The sequence below is a fragment of the Callithrix jacchus genome, chromosome 9 (genome assembly GCF_049354715.1).
Source record: "Callithrix jacchus isolate 240 chromosome 9, calJac240_pri, whole genome shotgun sequence".
Lineage (NCBI taxonomy): Eukaryota > Metazoa > Chordata > Mammalia > Primates > Cebidae > Callithrix > Callithrix jacchus.
Window position 1 is genome coordinate 126,638,253 of NC_133510.1, and position 16,998 is coordinate 126,655,250.

A 16,998-nucleotide genomic window follows, 5' to 3' on the forward strand; every position below is an offset into this window, starting at 1 on the left:
CCAGTCTAGCCTCATTCTAGGGCTGGGCAAAATGGGAAGTGACTACTTAAGTGTAGAGGGTTTCTTTTGGGGGGTGATGACAATGTACTCAAATTAGATCATGGCGAGGGTTTCACAGCTCTTAATTTACTAAAAACCATTGAACTGCGTATTTTAAACAGGTTGATTTTACATGTAAATAATGCTCAATGCTGTTGAGTGAAATTAGGGTTCCTAGAACAATGCCATCAGACAGTACTAAAAGTAAGTTTCATGGCTGTCCATGGTGGCTCACGCCTGTAATCCCAGAATTGTGGGAGGCTGAGGCGGGCGAATCACCTGAGGTTGGAAGTTCGAGACCAGCCTGACCAACATGGAGAAACCCCGTCTCTACTAAAAATACGAAAATTAGCTGGGCCTGGTGGTGCATGCCTGTAATCTCAGCTTTTTGGGAGGCTGAGGCAGGAGAATGGCTTGAACCTGAGAAGTGGAGGTTGAGATGAGCCAAGATTGTGCCATTGCGCTCCAGTCTGGGCAACAAGAGCAGAACTTCGTCTCAAAAAAAAAGAAAAAGAAAAAAGTGAGTTTCTTTTAACCCGTACTGCCCCCGCCTACCACTGCTGGCATTATCCTTGTCAAAGGTTCCTTCTGGGCCAGGCACAGCAGCTCACATCTGTCATCCCAGTGCTGTGGGAAGCCAAGGCAGGAGGATCGCTTGAGCCCAGGAGTTTGAGCTTGGGCTACATTGGGAAATCCTATCTCTACAAACAAAACAAAAGAAATAAACAAAGAAAAAAATGAAAATGTTTAGCCAGGTGTGGTGACACATCCCTGTAGTCCTAGCTACTTGGGAGGGTGAGGCCAGAGGATCTCTTGAGGCTGGTGTTGAGGCTGCAGTGAGCCTTGATTGTACCACTGCACTCCAGCCTGGACAACAGATTAAGACCCTGTCTCAAAACAAACCAAACAAAAAACAAATAATCTTCTGTTCATTCATGAATGATGAATTTATTGAGCATCTACTGTGGTCAAATGCTGAAATGTCCTACAAGGCGGTAGCGTTAAGCCATCTTTCTTTTTGCTACATACTTGGTGATTCACAAGCTTCATCAGATTTCCTGATCTCTCCAAATCCAGTTTCCTCACTGTAAACTGGGAAAAAGAAAAGTATCTGTTTCCCAAGACTGATGTAAGGATTGTATAAGATAGTGCATAAGGGCCAGGCACAGTGGCTCATGCCTGTAATCCCAGCACTTTGGGAGGCCAAGGCAGGTGGACCACCTGAGGTCAGGAGTTCAAGACCAGCCTGACCAACATGGAGAAACCCTGTCTCTACTAAAAATACAAAAATTAGCAGAGCATGGTGGTGCATGCCTGTAATCTCAGCTACTCGGGAGGCTGAGGCACGAGAATCGCTTAAACCTGGGAGGCGGAGGTTGCAATGAGCTGAGATTGCGCCATTGCACTCCAGCCTGAACAACAAGAGTGAAACTCCATAATTAAAAATAATCATACTGTATAAAAATGTCTAGGATACTATAAGCATCAATGGATGTTGGCTACTGTTACAGTGTTAAGAAAGTTAACTCTTAGATCCCTCATAGAATTGGACAATCTGTTAATAAGTAACCACGGCCCTTCTCTCTCCGCTGTGAAATTATGAAAACAACTACAAATTATAGCAGAGGTCCTTCTTTTATTTCCCCCAGAGACAGGATCTTGCTTAGTCTCTCAGGCTGGAGTTCAGTAACATGAACATAACACACTGCAGCCTACACACTACAGGGTTCAGGAGCTCCTCCTGCCTCAGTCTCCTGAGGAGCTAGGACTACAGGTGTCTACCACCACACCTGGCTAATTTTTCAAAAAATTTTTATAGGCTGGGCGCGGTGGCTTGTGCCTGTAATCCCAGCACTTTAGGAGGCCGAGGTGGGTGGATCACGAGGTCAGCAGTTTGAAACAGGCCTGGTGGACAAGGTAAAACCCTGTCTCTACTAAAAATATAAAATCAGCTGGACGTGGTGGTGCATACCTGTAGTCCAGCTACTTCGGAGGCTGAGGCAGGAGAATCTCTTAACCTGGGAGGCGGAGGTTGCAGTGAGCCAAGATTGTGCCACTGCACTCCAGCCTGGGCAACAAGAATGAAACTCCAACTCAAAAAACAATTTTTTTTTCCTTCTTTGAAGACAAAAATAAAGGTGTTTTTGGTTAAAAATTTTTTTCTTTTTAGGGATGGGGTTTCCCTATGTTGCCTAGGCTTGTCTCCCACTTCTGGTCCCAAATGATCCTCCTGCCTCAGCCTCCCACTGTGCTGGGATTACTAATGTGAGCCACCGTGCCCGGCCGATAGCAGAAGTCTTAAAGTGTGGTCCCAGGGCCAGCCCCACAAGCATCACTTGGAAACTTTTTAGAAATGCAAATTCTCAACACACTGATTCAGAAACTTCGAGTGGGCTCCAGCATCTGTGTTTTTTTTTTTTTGAGACGGAGTTTCGCTGTTGTGACCCAGACTGGAGTGCAATGGCACGATCTTGGCTCACCACAACCTTTGCCTTCTGAGTTCAAGCAATTCTCCTGCCTCAGCCTCCTGAGTAGCTGGGACTACAGGCGCGCACTACCATGCCCAGCTAATTTTTTGTATTTTTAGTAGAGACGGGGTTTCACCATGTTGACCAGGATGGTCTCGATCTCTTGACCTTGTGATCCGCCCACCTCGGCCTCCCAAAGTGCTGGGATTACAGGAGTGAGCCACCGCGCCCAGCCCAGCACCTGTGCTTTAACAAGCCCTGTAGGTGATTCTAAAGCACGCTCAAGTTTGAAAACCAGTGAGTGATAGCAGAGTGTTGAAGAGGCTGGCTGTGGCTGGGTACAATGGTTCATACCTATAATCCAAGCACTTTGGGAGACTGAGGCAGGCAGATTGCCTGAGCACAGGAGTTCGAGACCAGCCTGGGCAACAAGGCAAAACACTGTCTCTACAAAAAAAATACAAAAAATTAGCCAGGCGTGGTGGCTTGTGGTCCCAGCTACTCGGGAGGCTGAGGTGGAAGGATCACTTGGATCACTGGAGACCCGGAGGTCAAGTCTTCAGTGAGTCAAGATCGAACCACTGCACTCGACCCTGGATGACAGAGTGAGACCCTGTTTCAAATTAAAAAATAAAAATATAAAGAAAGAAAAGTTTGGCTTCTAGAGCCAGAGCACAAATCTTTTTTTTTTTAATTTTCTTTTTCATCCAGCCCAAAATGTCACACAAATCTTAACTCCCCCACCTGCAAGTAAATTAATCCCCTACTCCAGGGGTCAAGTCTCCTAATTGTAAATGGGGATAAGAACAAAACATATATATATATATTTAATTTTTTTTGAGATGGAGCTTTGCTCTTGTTGCCCAGACTAGAATGCCATGGCGCAATCTTGGCTCACTGCAACCTCTGCTTCCTGGGTTCAAGTGATTCTCCTGCCTCAGCCTCCTGAGTAGGTGCGATTACAGGCATGTACCACCACATCCGGCTAATTTTGTATTTTTAGTAGAGATGAGGTTTCTCCATGTTGGTCAGGCTGGTCTTGAACTCTGGACCTCAGGTGATCTGCCCACTTCAGCTTCCCAAAGTGCTGGGATTACAGGCATGAACCCCTGTGCCCAGCTCCTCACCCTGTTTTTTTGTTTTTTTTTTTTGAGACGGAGTTTCGCTCGTGTTACCCTGGCTGGATGGAGTTAAATTGCGCGATCTCGGCTCACAGCAACCTCCGCCTCCTGGGTTCAGACAATTCTCCTGCCTCAGCCTCTTTAGTAGCTGGGATTACAGGCACGCGCCACCATGCCCAGCTAACTTATTGTATTTTTAGTAGAGACGGGGTTTCACCATGTTGACCAGGATGGTCTCGATCTCTTGACCTCGTGATCCACCCGCCTTGGCCTCCCAAAGTGCTGGGATTACAGGCTTGAGCCACTGTGCCCGGCCTGTTTTGTTTTTTTTTTAAGATGGAGTCTCACTCTGTCACCCAGGCTGGAGTGCAGTGGTGCAATCTCAGCTCACAGCAACCTCTGCCTCTTGGGTTCAGGTGATTTTCCCGCCTCAGCCTCCTGAGTAGCTGGGACTACAGGCGTGTGCCACCATGTCCAGCTAATTTTTGTATTTTTAATAGAGATAGGGTTTCACCATATTGGCCAGGCTGATCTCAAACTTCTGATCTTGTGATCCACCCACTTCGGCCTCCCAAAGTGCTGGGATTACAAGTGTGAGCCACCACACCTGGCCTGTACTTCTTAAGATTGTTATGAAGTAAGTGTTTAGAACAGTGTCTGGGCCAGGTGCAGTGGCTCACATTTTATAATCCCAGAACTTTGAGAGGCCAAGGCAGGAGGATTGTTTGAGTCCAGGAGTTCAAGACCAGCCTGGGCAACATGATGAGTCTCTGTTTCTAAATATATATATAAAATTCTAAATATATATATTAATATATAATATAGATAGAAATACATATTATATATAAATATATGTTAGTAATATAATTTATAATTATTAATACATATATATTTATATATATAATTATTATTATGATTTGAGATGGAGTCTCGCTCTGTCACCCAGGCTGGAGTGCAGTGATGTGATCTCAGCTTACTGCAACCTCTGCCTCCTGGGTTCAAGTGATTCTCCTGCCTCAGCCTCCTGAGTAGCTGGTACTACAGGTGCCCACCATCATGCCCGACTAATTTTTATATTTTTAGTAGAGATGGGGTTTCACAATGTTGGCCAGGATAGTCTCGATCTCTTGACCTCATGACCTGCCCTCCCAAAGTGCTGGGATTACAGGAGCGAGCCATTGTGCCCCGCTAAATATATATACATATATTTTATATACATATATATTTTATATACATAAAAAGAAGGGGCAAGGTATGGTGGCTCACATCTGTAATCCTAGCACTTTGAAAGGCTGAGGCAGATGGATCACTTGAGGTCAAAAGTTCCAGACCAGCCTGGCCAACATGGTGAAACCCTGTCTTTACTAAAAATATAAAAATTATCCAGGCATGGTGGCGGGCACCTGTAATCCCAGCTACTCAGGAGGCCGAGGCAGAAGAATTGCTGGAACCTGGGAGGTGAAGGTTGCAGTGATCAGAGATCGCGCCACTGCACTCCAACCTGGGTGACACAGCAAGAGTCCATCTCAAAAAAATACAAATAGGCTGGGCGCGGTGGCTCACGCCTGTAATCCCAGCACTTTGGGAGGCCGAGGCTGGTGGATCATAAGTCAAGAGATTGAGACCATCCTGGTCAACATGGTGAAACCCTGTCTCTACTAAAAATACAAAAAGTTAGCTGGGCATGGTAGCGCGTGCCTGTAATCCCAGCTACTCGGGAGGCTGAGGCAGGAGAATTGCCTGAACCCAGGAGGCAGAGGTTGCGGTGAGCCGAGATCGCGCCATTGCACTCCAGCCTGGGTAACAAGAGTGAAACTACATTTCAAAAAAATAATAATAATACAAATAAATAAATAAAAAGAGAACAGCATCCAGCACATAGTAAGTTGTCAATAAATTTTAGTTGTCCTTATTGAAAACTACCTCTACTGCCAAAAATAAGATTTTAAAAAAGTTCCGAGGGGAGGATCCAAGATGGCCGATCGCTAACATCTCGGGATTGCAGCTCTCAGTTAAAGCGCAGAGAACTAGAGGACGCCACATTTTCAGAGAAATTCAGGTCGCTCACGGAGCAGAAGATCTCCAGTGGAGGAACCACACGGGTCCCCAGCGTGACTCCTGAGACCGGCGCAGCAGCTGTGCCAGCACCTCAGCGCGGCAGCTCTCGGCGAAGAGTAAACGAGGCTGGTTCCCCTTCTGACCGAGGTTTGGAGCCCGGGGAAGGCAGAGTCGCCCATTACGGACACAAGAAGGAAGCCAGACAGGAGAATCCTGGGCAGAAAAGCACCATCAGTCTTAACACTGCTGTTCTGGCCCTGGGAACTAACAACTTGGAGGTCCAATCAAGAGACCTAATCTGAAAGTTGGTAATTTCAAAGACGACAGGAGGATAAATTTACAATGATGGGAAGAAACCAGCGTAAAAAGGTTGAGAATACTCAAAATCAGAACGCCTCTCCCTCTAAAGATGATCACAGTTCCACATCAACAATGGAACAAGGCTTGATGGAGAACGAGCGCATCCCAATGACAGAATCACTGTTCAAGGAATGGATAATAAGAAACTTCTGTGAGTTAAAAGAACATGTTGTAGCCCAACGTAAAGAAACTAAGAACTTTGAAAAAAGGTTTGATGAAATCCTATTGAGAATAGACAACTTAGAGAGGAGTATGAGTGAATTAATGGAACTGAAGAATACGATACAGGAACTCCGAGAAGTATGCACAGGTTTAAACACTCGAATTGTCCAAGCAGAAGAAAGGATATCAGAGGTCAAAGTCCAACTTAATGAAATAAAACAAGAAGACAAGATTAGAGAAAAAAGGATAAAAAGGAATGAGCAAAGTGTACAAGAAATGTGGGACTATGTGAAAAGACCAAATTTACGTTTGATAGTTGTACCTGAATGCGACAGAGAGAATGAATCCAAGCTGGAAAATACCCTTCAGGATATTATTCAGGAAAATTTTCCTAAACTAGCAAAGCAGGCCAATATTCAACCCCAGGTAATACAGAGAACACCACAAAGATATTCCTCAAGAAGAGCAACCCCAAGGCACATAATCGTTAGATTCACCAGGGTTGAAATGAAGGAGAAAATACTAAGGGCAGCCAGAGAGAAAGGTCAGGTTACCCACAAAGGCAAGCCTATCAGACTCACAGCAGATCTCTCAGCAGAAACTCTACAAGCCAGAAGAGAGTGGGGGCCAATATTCAACATCCTCAAAGAACAGAACCTTCAGCCCAGAATTTCATATACAGCCAAACTAAACTTCACAACTGAAGGAAAAATAAAATCTTTTACGAACAAGCAAGAACTCAGAGATTTTATTACCACCAGGCCTGCTTTACAAGAGCTTCTGAAAGAGGCATTACACACAGAAAGAAACAACCAGTATTAGCCTTTCTAAAAATATACCAAAAAGTAAAGAGCACCAACATAAAGAAGAATTCACACCAACGAATGGATAAAACAGCCAGTTAACATCAAATGGCAGTAACCCTAAATTTAAATCGACTAAATTCCCCAATCAAAAGACACAGCCAAAACCCAATGGCATTTTACATCCAGACCTGTTTCACATGCAAGGATACACAAAGACTCAAAACAAAGGAATGGAGAAAGATTTACCAACCAAATGGAGAGCAAAAATAAATAAATAAATAAATAAGAAGCAGGAGTTGCAATTCTCGTATCGGATAAAATAGATTTTAAAGCAACAAAGATATAGTGGTAAAAGGATCAATACAACAACAAGAGCTAACGATCCTAACACCCAGATACATAGAGACTTAGACTCAATGAGACAGAAAATTAATAAGGATATCAAGGACTCAAACTCAGATCCGGAACAAGTAAACTTAATAAATATTTATAGAGCTCTCCACTTCAAATACACAAAATATACATTCTTGTCAATACCACATCACACCTACTCATAGGTTTAAATGAAACATTGCTTGGCCATTATTAATACCCATTTTTTTTCAGAATAAAGCAATATTTTCATTCACCCTCCCTCTTTTTCTTCCTTTCTCCCTCTCCTTTACTCATTTTTTTTTCTTTCCTTCTCTCAAAAAAAATAAAAATAAAAAATAAAAATAAAATAAAAAAGAAATCAACTTGTAAACCTCTAGATCCAGGTCGGCAATGTCTCTCTCATTGCTTGATTTTCTTCCTACCCTTCCCTCCCTCCCTCCCCCCTTCTTCCCTTCCTTCCTTCATCCCTTCCTTCCTTCCTTCATCCCTTCCTTCCTCCCTCCCTCCCCCCTTCCTCCCTTCCTTCCTTCCTTCATCCCTTCCTTTCTCCCTCCCTTCCTCCTTCCCTCCCTTCCTGCCTTCCTCCCTTCCTCCCAAAAAAATAAAAAATAAAATAAATTAAAAAGTTCCAACGATACGTCATTATACAAAGTTTTAAAAATAATTTCAAGAACACTCTTCCCCTGAGATTTAAGACAGGCATGCTACAGTATGTGACTGAGCTTCCCCTATCCCTTCCCTGCCCCACCTTTGAGCAGAAACCAGAGTGACAGAAAAGGCAGCATGAGAGAAGGTCATACTGTATCTATGGCAAAACAAAGGAAAACGTGAAATAGAAAAAAAAAAAAAGCAGATGGGTGTGTCATGCAATACCAATGAAACTGTAAACGCTGGGAGGGGTGGATGTCCATAAACAGGACATTTCCAATGGCAAGTGTCTGGTGGTTCTGTTTGGTACACCAAGCAGAGTAAGTCTTCAGGTCTTTTGAATACGGTGGTGCCATTTATTTATTTCCCAAGAGGCACACTCAGGATGGCTTCCTTCCTGTTCGCTATGTTATTTTCAGGTCTTGTTTTTCTTAAATCATACATGGAAACAAAAAGGCTTTTACAGATTTCCCAGTCTGGTTTAAATGCCTGCAGTGCTAGGTCAGTGATTTTTATCTCGAGGAGGTTGGGGAAGGAATCTAGGTGCAGGAAGGGTGGTGCCAAGGGCACTGTTTTCAGTCTGTGTTTGCATAAGGCAACATTAAAAACACCTGATTTGTTTATTCAGGGTGGTGGGTGGGAGGGCATTAATAACTAAAGTTCTCCACCCTCCCCTGCAGTCTGCCCGTGCTCCACCACTGGAATGCAACACCCTCCTCACAGAGCAGTTAAGGGAATGAAATGAGCTTGGCCCAGGGCCTGGCAGTGAATGCTTACTGTTCCTTTGAGATGCTGTTAGTGTGAAACTTCTGTAGAAGTATCTGCCTTCCCTGGTGTCCTCCAAATCTGCTGCTTGGTTTGTAAAATGTTTTGTAATAAATGTTTAGCTATATAGACCTAGCAGTCCTGGAGATGCACCTATCTGATTACCTTTAAAGAGATGAACAGGGCCCCGGCATGGTGGCTTATGCCTGTAAGTCCAGCACTTTGGTAGGCCAAGACAGGAGGATCGCTTGAGCCCAGGAGTTCGAGACCAGCCTGGCCAACATGGTGAAACCCTGTCTCTACTAAAGATATAAAAAATTAGCCGGGTGTGGTGGCGAATGCTGATAATCCCAGCTACTCAGGAGGCTGAGGCAGGAGAATCACTTGAACCCGGGAGGTGGAGATTGCAGTGAGCCATGATCGAGCCTTGCACTCTAGCCTGGCTGATAGGACAAGACTTTATCTCAAAAAAAAAAAAATAGCCAGGTGTGGTTGCACACACTTGTGGTTCAGCTACTCCAGAGGCTGAGGTGGGAGCATTGCTTAAATCCAGGAGGTGGAGGCTACAATGAGCCACGTTCATGCCATTGCACTCCAGTCTGGGCATCAGAACTGCCTCAAAAAAAAAAAAAAAAGGGGGTGGCCGGGAGAGAGAGACTAACAAAGGTGGAGCGTGGTGGCTGATGCCTGTAATCCCAGCACTTTGGGAAGCCTAGGCAGGAGGATGGCTTGAGCCTAGAAGTTCGAGACCAGCCTGGGTAACACAGCAAGACCCTGCCTCTAAAAAAAAAAAAAAAAAAAAAAAAAGGGCCACGCTTAGTGGCTCGTGCCTGTAATCCCAGCACTTTGGAACGCTGAGGCAGCAGATCATGAGGTCAGGTGATGAAGACCATCCCGGCCAACATAGTGAAACCCTGTCTCTACTAAAAATACAAAAAAATTAGCAGGGCGTGGCAGCGTGTGCCTGTAGTACCAGCTACTTGGGAGGCTGCGGCAGAAGAATTGCTTGATCCCGGGAGGCGGAGCCTGCAGTGAGCTGAGATTGTGCCACTGTACTCCAGCCTGGTGACAGAACGAGATTCCGTCTCAAAAAAAAAAAAAAAAAAAGCATAAGGTAAGATGTTCAACATCACTAATCAGATAAGTGCAAAATAGTCCAGGCTGGGCAACATGGTGAAATCCATCTGTATAAAAAAATACAAAATTAGCCAGGTATGGTGGCGCATGCCTGTAGTCCCAGCTACTTGGGAGGCTGAGGTGGGAGGATGGCTTGAGCCTTGGAGGTGGAGATTGCAGTGAGCTGAGATCATGCCACTGCACTCCAGTCAGCTTGGGTGACAGAGCTAGACCCTATCTAAAAAAAAAATAGATAAGTGGAAAGTAAAACTACAGTAAGATGTCACCTCACATCCCTCAGGATGGCTATTATTATTATTATATATATTTTTTGAAATGGAGTTTCGATCTTGCTGCCCAGGCTGGCGTGCAATGGCCCGATCTCAGCTCATCGCAACCTCCACTTCCCAGGTTCAAGCGATTCTCCTGCCTCAGCCTCCCAAGTATCTGGGATTACAGGGTGCCACCACACTCAGCTAATTTTTTTGTATTTTTACTAGAGATGGGGGTTTCTCCATGTTGGTCAGCAGTGGCTCACGCCTGTAATCCCAGCACTTTGGGAGGCTGAAGCAGGCAGATCCCCTGAGGTCAGGAGTTTGAGACCAGCCTGGTCAACATGGCAAAACCCCGTCTCCACTAAAAATACAAAAATTAACCGAGCATGGTGGTGTGTGTCTGTAATCCCAGCTACTCAGAAGGCTGAGGCAGGAGAATAGCTTGAACCCAGGAGGCAGAGGTTGCAGTTAGCTGAGATGGTACCCCTGCACTCTAGCCTGGGTGATAGAGCAAGACTTCATCTCAAAATAAATAAATAAATAAATAAATGTAGAATTCCGTGTGATCGAGCAATTTCCCCTTCTGGGTGTGTACACAGAAGAATTGAAAACAGGATCTTAAAGAGATATTTGCACACCCATGTTCATTACAGCACTATTCACAATAGCCAAGAGGTGGAATCAACCCAAGTGTTTATCAGTGGATGAATGGAGAATATGGTCTGTCTATACAATGGATATGATTCAACTTAAAAAGGAAGGAAATGTGGCTGGGCGCGGTGGCTCACGCCTGTAATCCCAGCATTTTGGGATGCCAAGGCGGGTGGATCATGAGGTCAAGAGATCAAGACCATCCTGGCCAACATGGTGAAACCCTGTCTCTACTAAAAATACAAAAATTAGCTGAGCATGGTGGTGTGTGCTCCTGTAGTCCCAGCTACTCGGGAGGCTGAGGCAGAAGAATCACTTGAACACAGGAGGTGGAGGTTGCAGTGAGCTGAGATCGCACCATTGTACTCCAGCCTGGTGACAGAGCCAGACTCCGTCTAAAAAAAAAAAAAAAAAAAAAAAAAGGAAATTAATGCTGACACATGCTACAACATGGATAAACCTTGAAGACATTATTCTGAGTGAAAGAAACCAGTCACAAAAAGACAAACACCACATGATTCTGCATATGGGAAGTCATATGCGTATGCAACGTAGTGGAAGTCATATGTGAAATCACATAGCGTTGGTGATAGTTTCAGAAGGTAGAATGGTGAGTGGCAGGGCTAGGGTGGGGGAATAGGGAGAGAGTCTGTTTAATCGGGAGAGAGTTTCAGTTTTGCAGGATGAAAGAGTTCTGGAGATTGGTTGCACAATAGTATAAATATACTTAACACTACTGAACGGTAGGTACACTTAGAAATGATTAAGAATGGCCGGGTGTGGTGGCTCAAGCCTGCAATCCCAGCACTTTGGGAGGCTGAGGCAGGTGGATCACGAGGTCAAGAGATTGAGACTCTCCTGGCCAATGTGGTGAAACCCTGTCTCTATTAAAAATGCAAAAATTCGCTGGGTGTGGTGGCGAGTGCCTGTAATCCTAGCTACTCAGGAGGCTGAGGCAGGAGAATTGCTTGAACCCGGGAGGTGGAGGTTGCGGTGAGCCGAGATCAAGCTATTGCACTCTAGCCTGGCCGACAGGGTGAGACCCTGTCTCAAAAATAAAATAAAAAAGATTTAAAAAAATTAAAATAAAATAAAAATTCAAAAAATATAAGAAAAAATAGCCATGATAGTACCACTTCATTCCAGCTTGGGTGACAGAGGGAGACTCTCTTCAAAAAAAAAAAGGGAGGAAGAAAGGAAGGAAGGAGGGAGGGAAGGCAGGAAGGAAGAAAGGAAGGAAGAAAAGCATGAATATGTGCTTACTGTAAAAAAAGTCAAATGTTACTAAGTAGTATGATTAGAAGTGAGAGGTCTTCCTCCACAACGCCAGCATGATCCCCAAGCAACGAGTGTGAACAGTTTGATGAGACCCCCTAACCCTATTGCAACAGCACCGGCATGTCATTGCCAAGCACTTGAAATGTGGTAAGCCCGAACTGAGATGAGCAGTAAGTATAAAAACACATCTTGAATTTCATCTGGGTGTGGTGGCTGCCGGCTATAATCCCAGAACTTTGGGAGGCAAAGGTGGGCGGATTACCTGTGGTCAGGAGTTTGAGACCAGCCTGGCTAACACGGCAAAACCTCATCTTTACTAAAAACACAAAATTAGCCGGCTTTGTTGGTGTATGGTGTGTGCCTGTAGTCCCAGCTACTCGGGAGGCTGAGGCCAGAGAATCGTTTGAACCTGGGAGGCAGAGGTTGCAGTGAGCTGAGATTGTGCCACTGCACTCCAGCCTGGTTGACAGAGGGAGACTCTGTCTCAAAAAAAAAAAAAAAAAAAATCTTGGATTTCTTTTATGTTGTTGTTTTGAGACACTGAGGTGGCATGCAGTGACACAATCTCAGCTCACTGCAATCTTGACCTCCTGGGCTCAGGTGATTCTCCCGAGTCATCCTCCCGAGTAGCTGGCGCACGCCACCACATCTGGCTAACTTTTTAATAGAGTTGGAGTTTGACCATGTTGCCCAGGCTGGTCTTGAACTCCTGGACTCAAGTGATCAGCCTGCCTCGGCCTCCCAAAGTGCATATGCTGGATTTCTAACACGGTGCCAAAAAGAGAAAACAAACTGTTTCACTAATAATGTTTCCACTGATTGCCATGTCGAAACAATGCTTCAGGTATGTTGGGATAAATAAAATATTTGTTGAAATTAGCTTCTTGTATTTCTTTTTACCTTTTTAATGTGGCTACTAGAAAATACAGTGCCACATGTGGCTCACACTTGATTTCTGTGGAACAGCACTGTCCTACAACAGTGCTATCTGACAGGACTTACTGCAATGATGAAAGGTTCTCTACCTGCACCATCCAGTACAAGGACCAGCAGTGGCTCAGGCCTGCGATTATTATAATACATCATTTTGCAATGCTGTGACCAGAGGACTGCTTGACGCCAGGAGTTCAAGACCAGCTTAGGCAACGTAGTGAGAGGCGATATCTACTATATCTACTAAAATGACAAATATTAGCTAGGTGTGATGGCACATGCCTATAGTTGAGTTAGAGGTTACACTGAGTTATGATCCGGCCACCATGCTGCTGTACTCCAGCCTGGGTGACCGTGCAAGACCCTGTCAAAAAAAAAAAAAAGGTGGCGTACGCCTGTAATCCAGTACTTTGGGAACCTAGGTAAAAGGATGGCTTGAGCTCAGGAGTTCGAGGACCAGCCTGGGCAACATAGTAAGATCTTATTTCTACTAAAAAAAAATTAATTGAGTGTGGTGGCATGAGCTGGTAGTCCCAGCTACTCGGGAGATTGAGGCAAGAGGGTCACTTGAGTCTGTGAGGTTGAGGCTGCATTGAACCATGATTGTGCCACTGCACCCCAGCCTGGATAACAGAGCAAGACCTAGTCTCAAAAAAAAAAAAGAAAAGAAAAAAAGATAGTTGGGCGTGGTGGGTCATGCCTGGGCCAAATGGCTAATGCTTGTAATATCAGCACTTTGGGAGGCCGAGGTGGGTGGTATCACTCAGGTGATCAGGAGTTTGAGACCAGCCTGGCCCATATGGTGAAACTCCCATCTCTATTAAAATACAAAAATTAGCTGGCCATGGTCGTGGGTGCCTGTAATCTCAGCTACTCGGGAGGCTGAGGCAGGAGAATTGCTTGAATCTGGGAGGCGGAGGTTGCAGCGAGCCAAGATCGTGCCACTGCACTCCAGCCTGGGCAAGAGAGTGACATTCCAGCTCCAAAAAAAAAAAAATATATATATATATATATGATAGCCACTAGCCACATGGGGCTATTAAGAGCTGGAAATGTGGCTGGTACAACTGAGAAACTAAGCTTTTATTTATTTATTTAAACCTTTAAGTTTTTTGTAGAGATGGGATCTCACTAAATTGCCCAGGCTGGTCTCAAATGCCTGTGCTCAAGTGATCATCCTGCTTTGGCATAAGCCACTGAGCCTGGTCTAATTTTTTTTTTTTTTTTAGAAATGAGTTCTCACTACGTTGCCTAGGCTTGCTCTACTTTCTGGAATGGAGTTGTCTCCATAAGTTATTTGCAATACTGCATGGGAGATTTGCCTCTTCTCCCCACTTTATTGAATTATTTATTTATATCAGTAGGGACTGGCAGATATTTCTCTATCTATTTATTTATTTATTTTTTGAGATGGAGTTTGCTCTTGTTGCCCAGACTGGAGTGCAGTGGTGTGATCTTGGCTTACGGCAACCTCCGCCTCCCAGGTTCAAATGATTCTCCTGCCTCAGCCTCCTGAGTAGCCGAGATTACAGGTGCCCACTACCACACCTGGCTAATTTTTTGTATTTTCAGTAGAGACAGGGTTTCATTATGTTGGCCAGGCTGGTCTCTAACTCCTGACCTCACATGATCCACCCGGCTTGGCCAAAGTGCAGGGATTACAGGTGTGAGCCACTGCGCCCAGCCTATTTATGTTTTGAGACAGAGTCTTGCTGGATATTTATTTATTTATTGAGATGGAGTTTGCTCTTGTTGCCCAGACTGGAGTGCAGTGGTGCAATCTCTGCTCACTACAATCTCAACCTCCTGGGTTCAAGTGATCCCCATCTCAGGCTCCCGAGGAACTGGGACCTCAGGTGTGCATCACCACTTCTGGCTAATTTTTGTATTTTTATTAGAGACCAGGTTTTGCCATGTTGCCTAGGCTGGTCTGGAACTCCTGACTTCAAGCGATCTGCCTGCCTTGGCCTCCCAAAGTGCAGGTATTACAGTCCTGAGCTATCGCACCTGATCGAATTTTTTATTTTTTATTTGTTTGAGACAGAGTCTTGCTCCATGCTGGAGTACAGCAGCACCAGCTCGGCTTACTGTGTTGTCCAGGCTGGTCTTGAACTCCTGGGTTCAAGTGATCCACCTGCCTCAGCCTCCCAAAGTGCTGGGGTTACAGGCATGAGTCGCTGCACCCGGCCTTCTTGAGTATTTTTTGCTCCAGTTTTAGAGTCAGCTATTTCTCCAAGGAGCACTGGTTACTTTCATTGGAGAATGATATTAAAAACCAAGATCTAGATGCTAGGTTATGCTCATTGCTACCAGGGTGCACAGACATTTTAATGTATATGTAACATGAAATTTACCGTTTTGACTTTTTTTTTGAGATTGAGTCTTGCTCTGTCACCCAGGGTGGAGTGCAGTGGCACGATCTCAGCTGACTGTAACTTCCACCTCCCAGGTTCAAGTGATTATCCTGCCTCAGCCTCCTGAGTAGCTGGGATTACAGGCCACATGCCAGGATAATTTTTGTATTTTTGGCAGAGATGAGGTTTTACCATGTTGGTCAGGCTGGTCTTGAACTCCTGACCTTGTGATCCGCCCTCCTTGGCCTTCCAAAGTGCTGGGATTACAGGTGTGAGCCACCATGCCCAGCCTTACTTTTCTTTTCTTTTTTTTTTTTTTTTTTTTTTTAAGAGACAGAGTCTCCCTCTGTCAGGCTGGAGTAAAGCGGTATGCTCATAGCTCATTGCAGCCTCAAACTCCTGGGCTCAGCTGATCCTCTTGCCTTAGCCTCCCCAAGTGTTAGGATTACAGGTGTGAGCCATGGCATTTGGCCTCGATTTTACTATTTTTAAATTTTTATTTTTTTGAGATGGAGTCTAGCTCTATTGTCCAGGCTGGAGTGCAGTGGTATAATCTCAGCTTACTGCAACCTCTGCCTTCTGGGTTCAAATGATTCTCCTGCCTCAGCCTCTCAAGTAGCTGGGACTACATGCATGTGCCACCATACCCAGCTAATTTTTTTGTATTTTTATTAGAGATGGCCTGAATGGGATTCAAAAATTTTTTATTTGAGTCATAGTCTCACTCTGTCACCCAGGCTGGGGTGCAGTGGCCGGATCTTGGCTGACTGCAAACTCTGCCTCCCGGGTTCAAGCAATTCTTGAGTGTCAGCAGCCTCAGAGTAGCTAGGATTAAAGGTGTATGCCAAAATGGCTGGCTAATTTTTGTGTTTTTAGTAGGAATGGCGTTTTGCCATGTTGGGTAGGCTGGTCTTGAACTCCTGGCTTCAAGTAATCTGCCTTCCTTGGCCTCCCAAATTGCTGAGATAAGAGGCGTGAGACACCTTGCCTGTTTTGTTTTTTTTTTTTTTTTTGAGACAGACTCTCACTGTGTCATCCAGGCTGGCATGCAGTGGTGCAATCTCGACTCACTGCAACCTCCGACTCCTGGGTTCAAGCAATTCTTCTGCCTCAGCCCCCCAAGGAGCTGGGACCACAGGCGCCCACCACCGTGCCTAGCTAATTTTTGTATCTTCAGGGTTTTACTATGTTGTTGGCTAGGCTGGTTTTGAATTCCTGACCTCGTGACCCACCCACCTTGGCCTCCAAAAATGCTGGGATTACAGGCGTGAGCCACCGCAGCCCGGCTGTTCCGGTTTAACTATTAAGTGACATTAGGTAGATTCACATGGTTGTGAAACCATCTGTGTTATCTATCTCCGGAACTTCTTCATCATCCCAAATTGAACCACTGTATCTATTAAACAATAACTTGCTATCCTCCTAACACCCACGGCGGACCCTGGTAATCGCTATTCTACTCTCCAACTATGAATTTGACTGTCCTAGGTCCTTCATATAAATGGAACCATACATTATGTGTCCTCATGCTTCTTTCACTTAGCATGTCTTCTAGGTTCATCCACAATGTTGTAGCAATTAGAATTCCA